This window comes from Austrofundulus limnaeus, unplaced genomic scaffold, assembly GCF_001266775.1.
Source record: "Austrofundulus limnaeus strain Quisiro unplaced genomic scaffold, Austrofundulus_limnaeus-1.0 Scaffold26, whole genome shotgun sequence".
NCBI lineage: Eukaryota > Metazoa > Chordata > Actinopteri > Cyprinodontiformes > Rivulidae > Austrofundulus > Austrofundulus limnaeus.
The window spans coordinates 2,975,421-2,988,226 of record NW_013952428.1 but is presented as its reverse complement, the minus strand read 5'-3'; the positions used below and the strand labels follow the sequence as shown (position 1 = coordinate 2,988,226).

The window sequence follows — 12,806 nt, the reverse complement described above, 5'->3', positions numbered from 1 at the left end:
TAACTACGTGACTGTCTTTTTACTTAAGACACACAAGAGCAGGGTTTGGTTACCAGAACAACTACATCTGCATCATTGAGTGYATTTATAATGTATGTGTCTATGTGTTAATGTTTTGTGAGTGGAAGCCAGTAAGCACTGCCCTTTGAGAGGTAAAAAACATGATCAAAATTTGGAATCCAGAATAATTGTGAAGAAGGATCAAAAAGATTTATTCTTCAGCTCTAAAAAACTCCAACTCATTGCAGAGCCACTGTTTGTGTATATGGCCCTGAGTCTTATCAGAACCAAAACAATGACCTCCCAAATGCTGCTGGCTATGTTATAGTCTCCCCAAAGTCTTAAGTCTTAACAAATGTTGTTGTTTTTGTTGTTGTTTTGTTGTTGTTGTTTTTTCCTTTTTGTTGTTTGGGTTTTGTTAAGTCTAACAAAACCCAAACATCCTGGTCAAAACCCTGTGGGCAGTACCTTTTATATCAGCACTGTTATATTAATATGTCAAAAAATCATTTTATTTATTTATTTTTCTTTTTTTGGTCAAAAAATCTTTGTTAATCCTGCTGAGAAGGGATGCATTGCATAGAAACATACTGATTCTCTCCCTGTTTTAGTAAATGACTYTAATTGATCACAAAGTGTAAAATATAAAAATGTATCCAAAATTCACAAAATTTCCTTCAGAGGCTATATGTAATTGAATGGTTTGACTTTTTCAGATCTATTAGCAATGTTAATCTTTTTCTTCTTTTTTTTGCACAAAAACAAATGAAATATACAGTATACATGTACCAAGTTCGCCTYAGTTCTGTAAACTGACTTTTATATTATGCAGCATGAGGGTGAATTTTTACTCCCCCTTTAGCATAACTCTGCAGTCTCCTTTGTCACCTACAAATCTGAAAGTAGTAGGTCTATCGCCAATGATGGGGCAGTTTGATGATAGTCTGARCTGTTAGGGGTATCCCTGCATGTGATATTTATGGACCTGCCAGTCTTATGGCTCTACTCAACACTCTTGCACCCTTTAATCTCACTGCTGTCATCCAGCACCACTGCCTCATATCTGTGGCTTGGATTACTATCAGCAGACACAAAGCTATGCATACTTGAGCCTGAATATGAAAATGTTAAAATACAACCCCTGTATGCTGCAGTAAAGTTTTCAGTAAAATTGATAGTAAAAGTAAAAACAAGTTCTCAGTAATTATCATAAAAAAATCACATCACTTCAAAGTACAAAATGTATTAAAATACTGACACTGAATGAAAATCAAAAATGCTGCTGTAATCCTGCTACAAAAAGCTCAACATAAACAATTTGGCAAGAAAAAAGAAATTAGCAATAATCCTTTTCTGAAAATGAATCATGTTTAGTGTTTTTAGTCTTTGGCGAGAGCTATCAAATCCCACCAAGAAATGGGATAAATAATGAATGCTCTTTTTTTACACATACTGTACATTATGTAAATTTTGATAATTAAATCTTAAAGTGTGTAGTTCTTTTAGTTCTCAATGTGTTTCAGTTTTGTCTGTCCACATCCTTTATGTACAGATTTAGAGATATTCTGAGGCAAACATAAAAGCCAGTACAGTAAATGAACAGTCTTCTAGTTAATGATCTTCATAGGATTTGTCAAAATCAACATAATTCTACATTTGCAGACATAAACTTATACATTGATACTTTAATTCATATAAAATCACGAGACAAAACATATCCCTGAAGGTCCTCTGCACGGGTTCTTCTCTAATGMAAYGTTTCGTCTCTTCTCCAAGAGACTTCTTCAGTCTGAGAGTTTCAGGCAAAATTCAGGCTTTTAAGCCCTGCCTCCGTGTGACTGATACTCACATCACATGGCTATCGTTGACACCTAATTAACACYTATTGTTAACATGGGTGGAGTGATACTGGCAATGGCCGCGCTGTAGGAGGGGGACAACTCCTCAAACTGTGCCTGGAGTCAACCTACTTCACGTACGGGGGGGGGCATATTATAGGCAGAAACTCAGAAACTTGGGTGTGCCATGGGATCCCCAGTTTCTCCTATTGTTGCAAACCTGTACATGGAAGAAGTGGAAAAGTGAGCCTTGATGTCCTTTTCAGGGGTGCCACCGAGCCATTGGTTCAGATATGTTGACGACACCTGGGTTAAAATTAAAGCCCAGGAAGTCCAACATTTCACTGATCACATCAACTCTGTGGATGAATATATTAAGTTCACACAAGAGGATGTAAAAAAATGGCAGGTTGGCGTTCCTGGATTGCGATGTCTCGGTTTCGGATGAAGGACGGTTGGAAACTGGCGTATATCGTAAGCCCACCCACACAGACCAATATTTGCRTTTTGACTCCCACCACCCACTGGAACACTAGTTAGGAATGATCAGGACTCTGTACCACAGAGCAGACAGTGTCCCTACAAACCCAGGAGCCAGGGAGAAAGAGAAATCACACACACRACAGGCCCTGGAGCAGTGTGGTTATCCTGACTGGGCTTTCCTGAAAGCAGACAGGAAACACAGACAGGATTCCATGCAACCTTCAGGTGAAAATGAAGACCCCAAACCCAGACCCAAACCAGTGGTTATTCCATATGTTGCGGGTGTTTCGGAGAAACTGAGACGTTTATTTTCTAAACATGATGTCCCAGTGGCTTTCAAACCCCAAAACACATTACGGCAAAGGCTGGTTCACCCCAAAGATCCGGTGCCCCGGCACAAACAGAGCAATGTTGTATATGCTGTTAAGTGCCAGGAGGACWGCGTTCAGTTATACATCAGTGAAACAAAGCAGCCACTGTTCAAAAGAATGTCCCAACACAGACGAGCTACRTCTAATGGCCAGAACTCTGCTGTTTTCACTCATTTACAGGCCAGCGGTCACTCTTTCAGAGATGAGGATGTTCTCATTCTTGATAGAGAGGAATGTTGGTTTGAGAGAGGAGTAAAAGAAGCCATTTTTGTGAAGAAAGGCCGTCCATCATTAAACAGAGGTGGAGGCCTCCGTTTTCAGTTGTTTCCCTCCTACAGCGCGGCCATTKSCAGTATCACTCCACCCCCTGTTAACAATAAGTGTTAATTAGGTGTCAACGATAGCCATGTGATGTGAGTATCAGTCACAGGGAGGCAGGGCTTAAAAGCCTGAATTTTGCCTGAAACTCTCAGACTGAAGAAGTCTCTTGGAGAAGAGACGAAACGTTTCATTAGAGAAGAACCCGTCCAGAACAACTACACAATTTTTTCTTTTTGATTTTTTACCTGGATTACTGAGATGCATCAGGACATATCCCTGAAGCCRTCCACAAAACAGGTAATTAGTCAGCCCCAGTGAAAAGCTTATTGTTACCAGCACCTTTAAGCCACAGTGATGTGCCCACTAGTAATTATGAAAATAAATCCACAAGATTATGCAAACCTGGAAAGCAGACTTCTGCAAAGTATGGGAAAAATTGATTAAAAACTAGTTGTTTCCATTGCATATGAATCATGTTATGAGATTTGCTGATTATTTATAGTTACACTGAGAAGGTGGCATCAGAACATATTTATGACAGGGATTTTTATGATCATGGCCTCTAGAAAATGCTTGAGCAGAAATCCAACACTTCATATGCATACATCTTCACCGAACAACACATTAGCATATTCCAAACACTTCATTGTCATCAGGTCCTCATAAAGTAGATAAAGTACTAAATGAAAGCCAGCCCACCCTTGTCTGAAGGAATCTACWGCCTCAGATCTTTAACTTTGGACAAAGACAGATGGGTTCACTCACCCGTTTCCTCTTCTCCCTTCGAACCACTCCGATTTCTATCCAAGGTGAAAGCCGGATTTTATTAACTGTTGCACAKGACCAGCTGAGTAAGCACACTGACAAAATTCCCCATTTTTTCTAATTCAGCTACATTTTATGGGCGTGTAAAGGGACCGAACACTGCGTACTCAGTAAAGCCAGTGTATGTAATACTGTGTAATCATTCAGATACGTTTCAAGTTGCTGAYGTTTTTGTCCCTAAAACACAATCAATAAATGCAATTTAAACTGCAAAATACATTATGATACAGCATTTTTGGAAGCTGACATTAGGTAGTAATAGTAAAAGCGATTATTACTGTCAGTACTCAAGTTGTATTAATCTTTAGGGAAATTARCAATTCTTTGTTTTAGCCAGTCTTGCAAGATTTGTCCCAAATGTTCTTAGTTTGAAAGGTTGTTGGTAACATTGGCTTTGCTGCTACAATTTATTTCAGTCAAACAGTACTGAAGATGTTCACCTTTATACTGGTTGTAATTTTGACCCCTCTATCGTCYAAAATTTATTTTGAAAAACAAAAGGTTTTGCAAGTAAATCACAGTCATGACTATGATTTATTTAACATTCAYGTTTTCCTAAAGCACTTTAAAAAGTTAATCAATGCAACATCCAGCCCACAATTATCTCCTTCAGTTCTAGCCCCTTAAATGGTCCCATTTGAGCCTTGTTGTTGCACATCTTCCACAGGCTGTGTGTTTTAGCAAAYGCCTGAGCTTCTTGTGATGTGGAATGTGTGTACATGTTTCTGGGTTTTAGGCCAGAAGATGAGGGCTCAAGAAGGGAACTACTAGARGGATTAGCTTTCCTGTCCTGCTCCAGCTCTTTACCATTTTAATGAGGCTGGGACAGGTTWTATTTATTTATTTTTCTTCTGCCCCAGCCAACTGTGTCAGAGACTTGGCCTTGGGACAAGCTATGACTGCAAGGGTTCAGGAATAGTTGCGATACAGTGTAGCCATTGTGTATGGAAAATAGAGTGAGACATGGCACTGATGTGAGGGGAATGAGAAAAGGTGAAGGAGACAGAAACAGACAGTGATGGGAATATGTGGTTGCATGTACAAGAAAATGTTCCTAAGTGTGTTTCCCCATGAACAAAAGAATAATTCAGGGTTTTCTGAGCTTAACCCCAAAGCCCCTTTAGAATTCACCCTGATTATTCAGAAAGGACACGTGTGAATTAATAGTGAATTTAAGGAACTRCAATTACTACAAAATATGACACATATTACCAGTATTCCTGATATGTTACCAATGAGTTAAATCCAGAAATATCAAAACTAAAAAAGGTTTAGTTTGAAGCAACTTTACTTCAGAAAATTCAACCAACCCTAACCCTAATGTTTGCTACACTGCTGTAAATAACAGTATATATAGACAACACAAGCTGGTTTTAACATGCCTGACAAAGCAACCAAGGCACATGATTACTAACAGCTTTAAAATACAAGGCTACTGTCAATGGAGTAAAACGGACAAAAGCTAATGCTCTGYCATTGGAAAGGAAAAGACAATGGGAATGGTGAAAGAGGCAAGAACCTTTAGTCTAGTTTCAAGAACAAGGTTKTGTTAGTGTCTGTGTCAAAAATCTGCACATTTGATTTAAACTAATGAAAAAGTAAGAATCCACAAAACCCCACACAAAAAAACAACAACAAAACAAATAAATAAAAAACAGAACTGCTTCAGCAGGGCATCTGCTCGAGTCCCCTCACTTACACAAAGGACCTGACAGTCATCACAGGGGGTCAGGAGGGTGGTCAAAACTCAAGCAGGATTACAATGACTCTTTGGGTTTCCACATTGATATTCACACACACATGCACACTCGGGAGGAATGCATGGCTAATCAACCAAAGGGGAAAAACACAAATAACCTTGAACTGATGATCTGTGTGTCAGTGATGAAGAGTTTCATAAAAAGGAGGAACCAGACCCGCAGAAGAATGCTACTGATGTGAATGCACACAGCCATGGTATTGAATGGGTTATTGACAAAAAAAAARRRRAAAAAAAAGAAAGCCCATGAAGAGGATTCATTGATACAGGCTGAAGTCCACTTCACGGTRGTTTTGGCATTGAGAGGGTGAAACTGAGAACCATTTCACAGCTTAAGATACTTGTCCTCAGGGCAGAAATGCCRTCAGAGTTGAGCTCAGCCCAGTCCTCTGACCTGAAGATTTTACCATGGAACCATTACTCTCACTACAGCTTGACTTGAGCTTTGTCTGGTCGACTCATTCTTTCTCATGCACACACTAAATGACCTTAGTTGACAACAAGGCTCCCATGTCAGTCAAACAAGCCTCTTTATCATCATATTAAAAGTGGATGAAACAAGTCAATCCAATGTTTTCCTCTTTTTAATACACAATATTTCCTGTCAACATTATAATAACCCTTTGATTTCTCTCATGTTGCAATGTTGTGTACTTTACGTTGTCCAACTTTGGTATGTGCAATCAAAGACGTTGTTTTGATCTCCTTTTATTCTTTGTTTCTTCTGTGCTCAGGCCTTATTGGTACAGACCWGGCTACATTCCACTCAGCCACAGCCACTAAAGAAGAACAAACTGTGCTGCTTTACCTGAACAGTCTTCCCAAGGGAACACGCAAAGACCAGAAGGCACCTAGCACTCTTTCTATTTGTCTATATACTGCCTCCCTGGTCTCCTCACGCTCCGCATTKTGTGTAATTGAAAAATGAAAGGCCCAGAGGCATTCACTTTCTCCAATTAGGAAAGAAGGCAAATGCCCCTTACAGAGGAAGGATGTGAAGGAGGACAGAGACTCAATGCAGAGGAATGGTAGAAGTGGACAGTAAAAAACTGAAGCTAGTATTCATGAGAAATGGAAACTGTCACACAATRAATTGTGTTTTTAAGATGATATATGACAAGAGGTGTAAAAATAAATGGTGTGAAGAAAGACATAAAACATAATCATGAAGTAGAAGGAATTTCATTTGTTTCTACTGTATGACCCCACTTTAAAATGTGCTGAATCAAGTGGAAGCAATGTTTTATATGAAGTTAAAGCAAAAACATCTACACCCAAGCAATAGGTGAGACACCAAAACGTGAATGGAAACCGCATTTACAAATAATAATAAAAAAAATCTGTTCCTATGTAAGATTTCTTCTTCTGTGAACAGTTTTTTTCTAACAAAATTCAACAGTAAATTTAATGTGTATAAGGATAAATATGAACACAATGATACTAAAAGCACTGCAGCTAAATTGTTTGATTTCAAGCAGCAGGTGTGCATTAATCCCCAGCTACAAATAGGACACAAGCTATGGGACTCCCTTAGCACACACCTTTTAAAGGGAAACAAACATTTCCTTCTTTCCTCAGTCTTTTCTGAGTGTACACAGAGAGACATCCAAACATGCTCAAATCCCTGCACAACTGTTAAAAGTCATCAGTCGAATCACAAATGGCTAACATGTGCTCAATGACTCAGGTGTGCATTTATAACCTGTACGCCATGTGTGACTAATTTTTTTTGCCTTGTGTATTAATGTGTGCTATTGCTCCTGCCTGACTGCTCCTTATTCTCATCTTGTCCTCTCGCTCTGTACTCACAGATGAAAGTAGAACTTGTGTGTAATTAATTGGATATGTTTGTAATTAGAGGGCGAGTGAGGGAGAAATGCACGCAAGTCTCCTTTTGTTTTGTCTGTTGCGCCTAACAGCGTCACAGGAAAATAAAAACTGATTACACAGAACACTAATTACCATGGAATTATCCCCCTCACTTCACAGGGTTAATTCTTATTCTGTGTATGTGTACTCGTATACATTTGTCTGCCTTCCATCTTTCCACATGAGCATGAACACACACTTTTGCTCTATAATTACTGTGTTATTGACCACGGGTCTGATCGCTGAGAAGAATAGGCCTGGGATGAAAGGCAATGACATATTTGTCKGACGAAATTTCGCTTCTGGCCAGAGGGCTCACTAATGAGGTCCAAGGTTCATGAGCTCAGATAAAAGAATAAAAATGCATTATTATCTTTGTTTGCTTTGTTAAATCTGAAATATTTAGGATATAATTATGAGAGCAATAACAGATAATTTATTTGACCATATTTATTATATATAAATACAAATTTATGAGATTCTCTTAAAAATAAAATACAAAAAAAATTTACTCATTTTAGGTGTTTTAACATTACTGTGAGTGACACCTCATTTATTTAGATTTCACTTTTAAGAAATTTATGTCATATTTAATGTGGTCATCCTCAAGATTTCTGAAGGCATTTGGGAGTTTCCTTGAACTTTGGCTCAACATATGACACTTTAAAAAAACAAAAACATTCAAAGAATATTGTTTAGCAACATTATTCTAACAAAAAAGTAAAAACATCTTGTGTCAAAAAAAAACCCTGTATTGTTGGTTCATACTGACTACATAACTACACTCCTGCAGTAAAAGGACTCTGCCTACTGTCTTGCATTCCAAATGAATGCAAAGCGCTGCACCTGGTAGAAGATAAATGCAACACAGAGTGTATGCACTACCACGAGGGGACCTTTATATGACATTCACTGTYCCAGACAAAACTATCTCAACATTTTGTATGTCTGTGCATTTTAAATTCCTTTGATGTGCCACACTGTGAAGCCAAAACAATCATGCAAATCAAAGGGGGAAAAAATAAAGAAGCAAAAACCAAACTGATCAGATAGATGACGGCATGCAGATCCAAAACATGTGCTTGCTGAGAGAAAACAATCTGCTAAATCTATTTTTACACAGAGGTGGACCTGAGGGCGACACCTTCCTCCCTGTAGATTACAGAAATGGGAGAGTGGATCCCTCTGGACTCCCTTCTCTTCCTCTCTCTCTCTATCGGAACATCTCCCTCTTTCTCCCTCTCAGTTCCGCCCGGTGTTACTATGGCAACAAGAAATGGTGCGACACGGTGAGGACTACGGAGGAGAGGAGAGGAAGAGTGGGAGGGAAGTCCACCTGCAGTCCAACACCAGCCCTGAGGGACTTCAGAAGGTGAGACTAAAAGATAAGGGTTAAGTCCTACTTCCTTTTTTACTCTGACATATTTGTCCTTCAGCATAAACAGACTTGGCTTTCCTGTCCTATCCTTTCACTTCCATTCTCCAAGCTGTGTTAACYTCCCCTCCTTTATTTTGTTTTCTCTCTTAAAATCTCCCTTCCTTTCCTTTTTTTTCTCTTTCTTTTTTCTTTCAAAAATAAAAAATAAATAAAAAAAATCTCTCTTCCTTTCCATCTTTATCCCTCCAAATCTTGCCTTTGTATTTTGTATGCTTTGCTCCTCTTCTTCACATCCATCATGCCCTCATGCCCCCCTTCCACACCAATTAACTAGAAATGTCTTGGTAGGAGATATTCATAATTAATAAAGTCTGTACGACTTAGTAGCTACTTTGGACTACAAAATTTGCATTTTGTTGAAGAATTAAATAAAAAAAGAACAAGTTTTTTATTTACAAAATTAAATCAAACTAAAATGACATTTTAGAGACACAAGCTTTAATTGAAGGTTGTAAAAACGGGTTACTCTCTAAATAAAAAAAAATGTGCTGTTAGACGCAAAATCTTGCTGTAATTTTGACATTTTCTAGCCCTCACAGACTGCTTTTTTTTTCTTTTAAAAACCTGTTTTTAGGCACAATATATTGAGGACTGGAATGGTCGCCTTTCCACTTAAAGAGGATGACAGTAAGCTATCTGACTCTAATAAAATGAGTAAAGTGACCTCAATGACTATGCTCTCTCAAGTGTTTTAGAAACTGCTACAAGACCACTATTTTTATCTTTCTCCTGACAATAAGTATGTTCAACCAGATCTTTAGCTTGCCTGATACAATCATGTGTGACTCACTATGAGTGACATCAGCTCCTATAAGTCTAAAATGCAAGACAACTATTTCCTCTTTAATGAGTGATTTGAATAAAATATTACTGGTACAACAGTAAGGTGTGTTATAACTACTCTACCTGAAAATTAGTTTGTGTTTTCTTAACATCTGATCTTGGATTTCCTACCTTAATGTTATGAGACGTTTATGCAACTTTTGAGACATGAGGCAATACAGTCCACATTTCTGACTGTTTATGTTCCAAGTAAAAGTAGAGCTGTCACACTGATGAAACAATCTGACCCATATGGGGCCAGGGGTCCGACACTCCCACAAGACTGATAACGATGCTCATAAAAGCATTTATATTGGCTGTCAGAGTGTAAAGATTCCTATCTGGCACATATAGATGCACCATTCATGCGCATTCACAGCAGTGTGCACAGATACAGATACGGACGTACCACTACGATATTCATGCTACTCGATGACTGTGAACTGTGTGATCTCACTCTTGCTGATTCTGGCTCAGATTTAAGGTATTGGATGACAAGAAGAAATCTCACAGAGCAGATGTGATCAGATTGAGGGACATCCTCTAATGCCTTGTGTCGACACACACCTGGTCACGTTTTGACACATAACACAGGCGGCCTGCTTATCCAATCATTGCTGCAGCTCACATTCCCGTTAAAAGACAACATAACCCAATTACCAGCATCCTGTTTTTGACAAAGGCAATATCATGATGTTTCAGATAGGTATTATTACACTGAGACACAACCTACTGAAGGTCACACATTTATATCCTGTCCCACAACATATCTTGCCTCTTTATCCTTATGGCTTAAAAGATAGATTGACTGTCTAATATAGTGTTCAATAAAACCTCTCATCTATCAGTTATAGGGTTTATTATTTTAGGTTGAGTTGTATGTAAGGATCAGCCTTATTCCACCTACAGAAATTGATTCATTAAACAAGACTATCACTGCCTTGGCCTGTTGATACATTTACTGTCACATAATTAAACTGGTTTAGTGTGATGTACTCAGACATACACTGTATATCTTGATTTACCACAAGTGTAAAACTGACTGAATCAAAAAGCCTTAAGAATTTAAAATAAAAACACACACACACATTCATTGGAAAGCAGTCATATTCACACAGAGATATTTACATCAGCTGGTGATTGCCAATACAGTTTAGGTTGGATTATCTAGATTATGACATATCTTAGATTCCTGCAGATTTTTACAAGTGAGAAAAACCTGAAACTAGTTTCAACCTGAGCTTGACTGTTAATGTTCTTCTAAGCTTCTATAGGAAATAAAGAACTGGAGTGAAAATGTGATTAAAATACAAAAACAAAATACCAGAATTGTATGATAAACATTCAAAACCATAGAAATCCTACAAATGYCCTCTTCAGTGTTGCCTTTCTAAAGTGTAATAAAATGCAGTAATGAGCTAGCTGATTAGAATAAATGCACCGGAGAAGCTTTTTATGACTGATGCTGCCTCCGTGTAAACATAATAAAGAGCTTCGATAGAAAGATGGAAGTGGAGTGATGGAGGGGTGTTGTGGAGCAAGAACCATTCATTAACAGAATCCATTAGTGCATAAATGAACAGAGGAAATAAAACAAACGGGGCAGACTAATTACGATGTACAGAGTTGATACAACACATGTGGGTTTGCATGTTTGTCAAGTGTTTATGTGTAGATTAATATGCATCTACTGCAATGCAAGTTCCACAGGCTTTTAGAAGTCATAAACCAAACATTTCTGAGTGTTATCAAGCCTCTCTCAAGGTTGGCATGTTCTCCTTTAATTAACACACTGCCAAAGGGAGGMTCCACTGACAGCAATACATTCAAATTTGTTATCAATGTTCAGACAACAGTGCTGTCGGCCAGCAGTACTTGTTGCCACTTGCACCAGTAATAAATTAAACTGCAGGAAAATGCTCCCTCAACCCAGCAGATGTGCAGGATGAGGGACATTTTTTGAATTGTATTGAACCTGAGGCTCAGAGATGTAAACGGCTTCATTTGAGTTATTGTGAGAGCGAGGTCTCTTATTCAAAGTGGCAATTACCCATGATGCCTAGCGACCCCATAAGTAGGATCCCTAGCCTGACCTCCTTCACTTTTCATCGCCACGTGTGATTGTCATCAAAGTTTTAAAAAAACGGAGGGTCTCAGCAAACCCCTAAATCTAACTCAAAAAAGTGGTGGGTGTTCTCTGAGCCTCAGGCTCACTACAATTCAAATAATGTCCCTCATCCTGCACATCTGCTGGGATGAGGGAGCATTATTTTTCATTTACGTTCACCTTCGTCTCAGAGATGTAAACAGCAGGTTCAAAGCTGATGACAATCCCACTGCTTGTGTGGACTATTCCACAGGATTCAACCACATAACCTCAATGGAGATGCATTCCAACAAAATTTATTTTAARAAAGAAAAATTCCGATCATCTGAAATGACAACTCAAAATTCTGTCCGAGAACTTAGTCCCTTCCCTGGACTCTCGGTAGTAAAACTTTTTAAACGTATTAGCTGAAGTCCAATCTGCGGTCCGCAAAATCTGTTTCAGTGAAACGCCACTGTTAAATGCTGCTGAAACAGAAGCTCCTCGGTAAGAGTGGGGTTTAAAARCAGTCACATCAATTCCTGCATTAATGAGCACTGTCCATAGCCATCTGGCTATAGTGCATGTAAACACCGCAGAAAAAGTCTTGTACGAAATTAACAATCTACTTGACATCCTCAGTTCCTGAGTGCGACAAATATATTCAAACAATGTTCCAATACACAAATTTTTGGTTTAGAGTATCTCTCCAGAAGAATCTCCTGAATCCGTTTGCCCAACTTACTTGTTTTAGTGAGTTCATAATTTTAAAAAAATCACTTTAGAGTGATTGTCTTCTACTTGCAGATAACTTAAATCTAACGCCACCAGTGTCTGAGCTCTCGCTGTTGTGACCAACGCCAGCAATGCTGTAAGCTTCAATATCAAATCTTTCAAACTTAAACTTCGATGAGGAAACATCCATCCATCCATTTTCTTCCGCCTATCCGGGGTTGGGTCGCGGGGGCAGCAGCTTCAGAAGGGAGGCCCAGAC

General features: G+C 38.7%; 1 protein-coding gene across 1 annotated transcript in view; it reads right to left on the bottom strand.

The window, feature by feature from the left end:
• plxna4 (plexin A4) overlaps positions 1 to 12,806 on the bottom strand; it is a 232,532-nt gene that overhangs the window by 138,119 nt on the left and 81,607 nt on the right. The window lies entirely within an intron of this gene.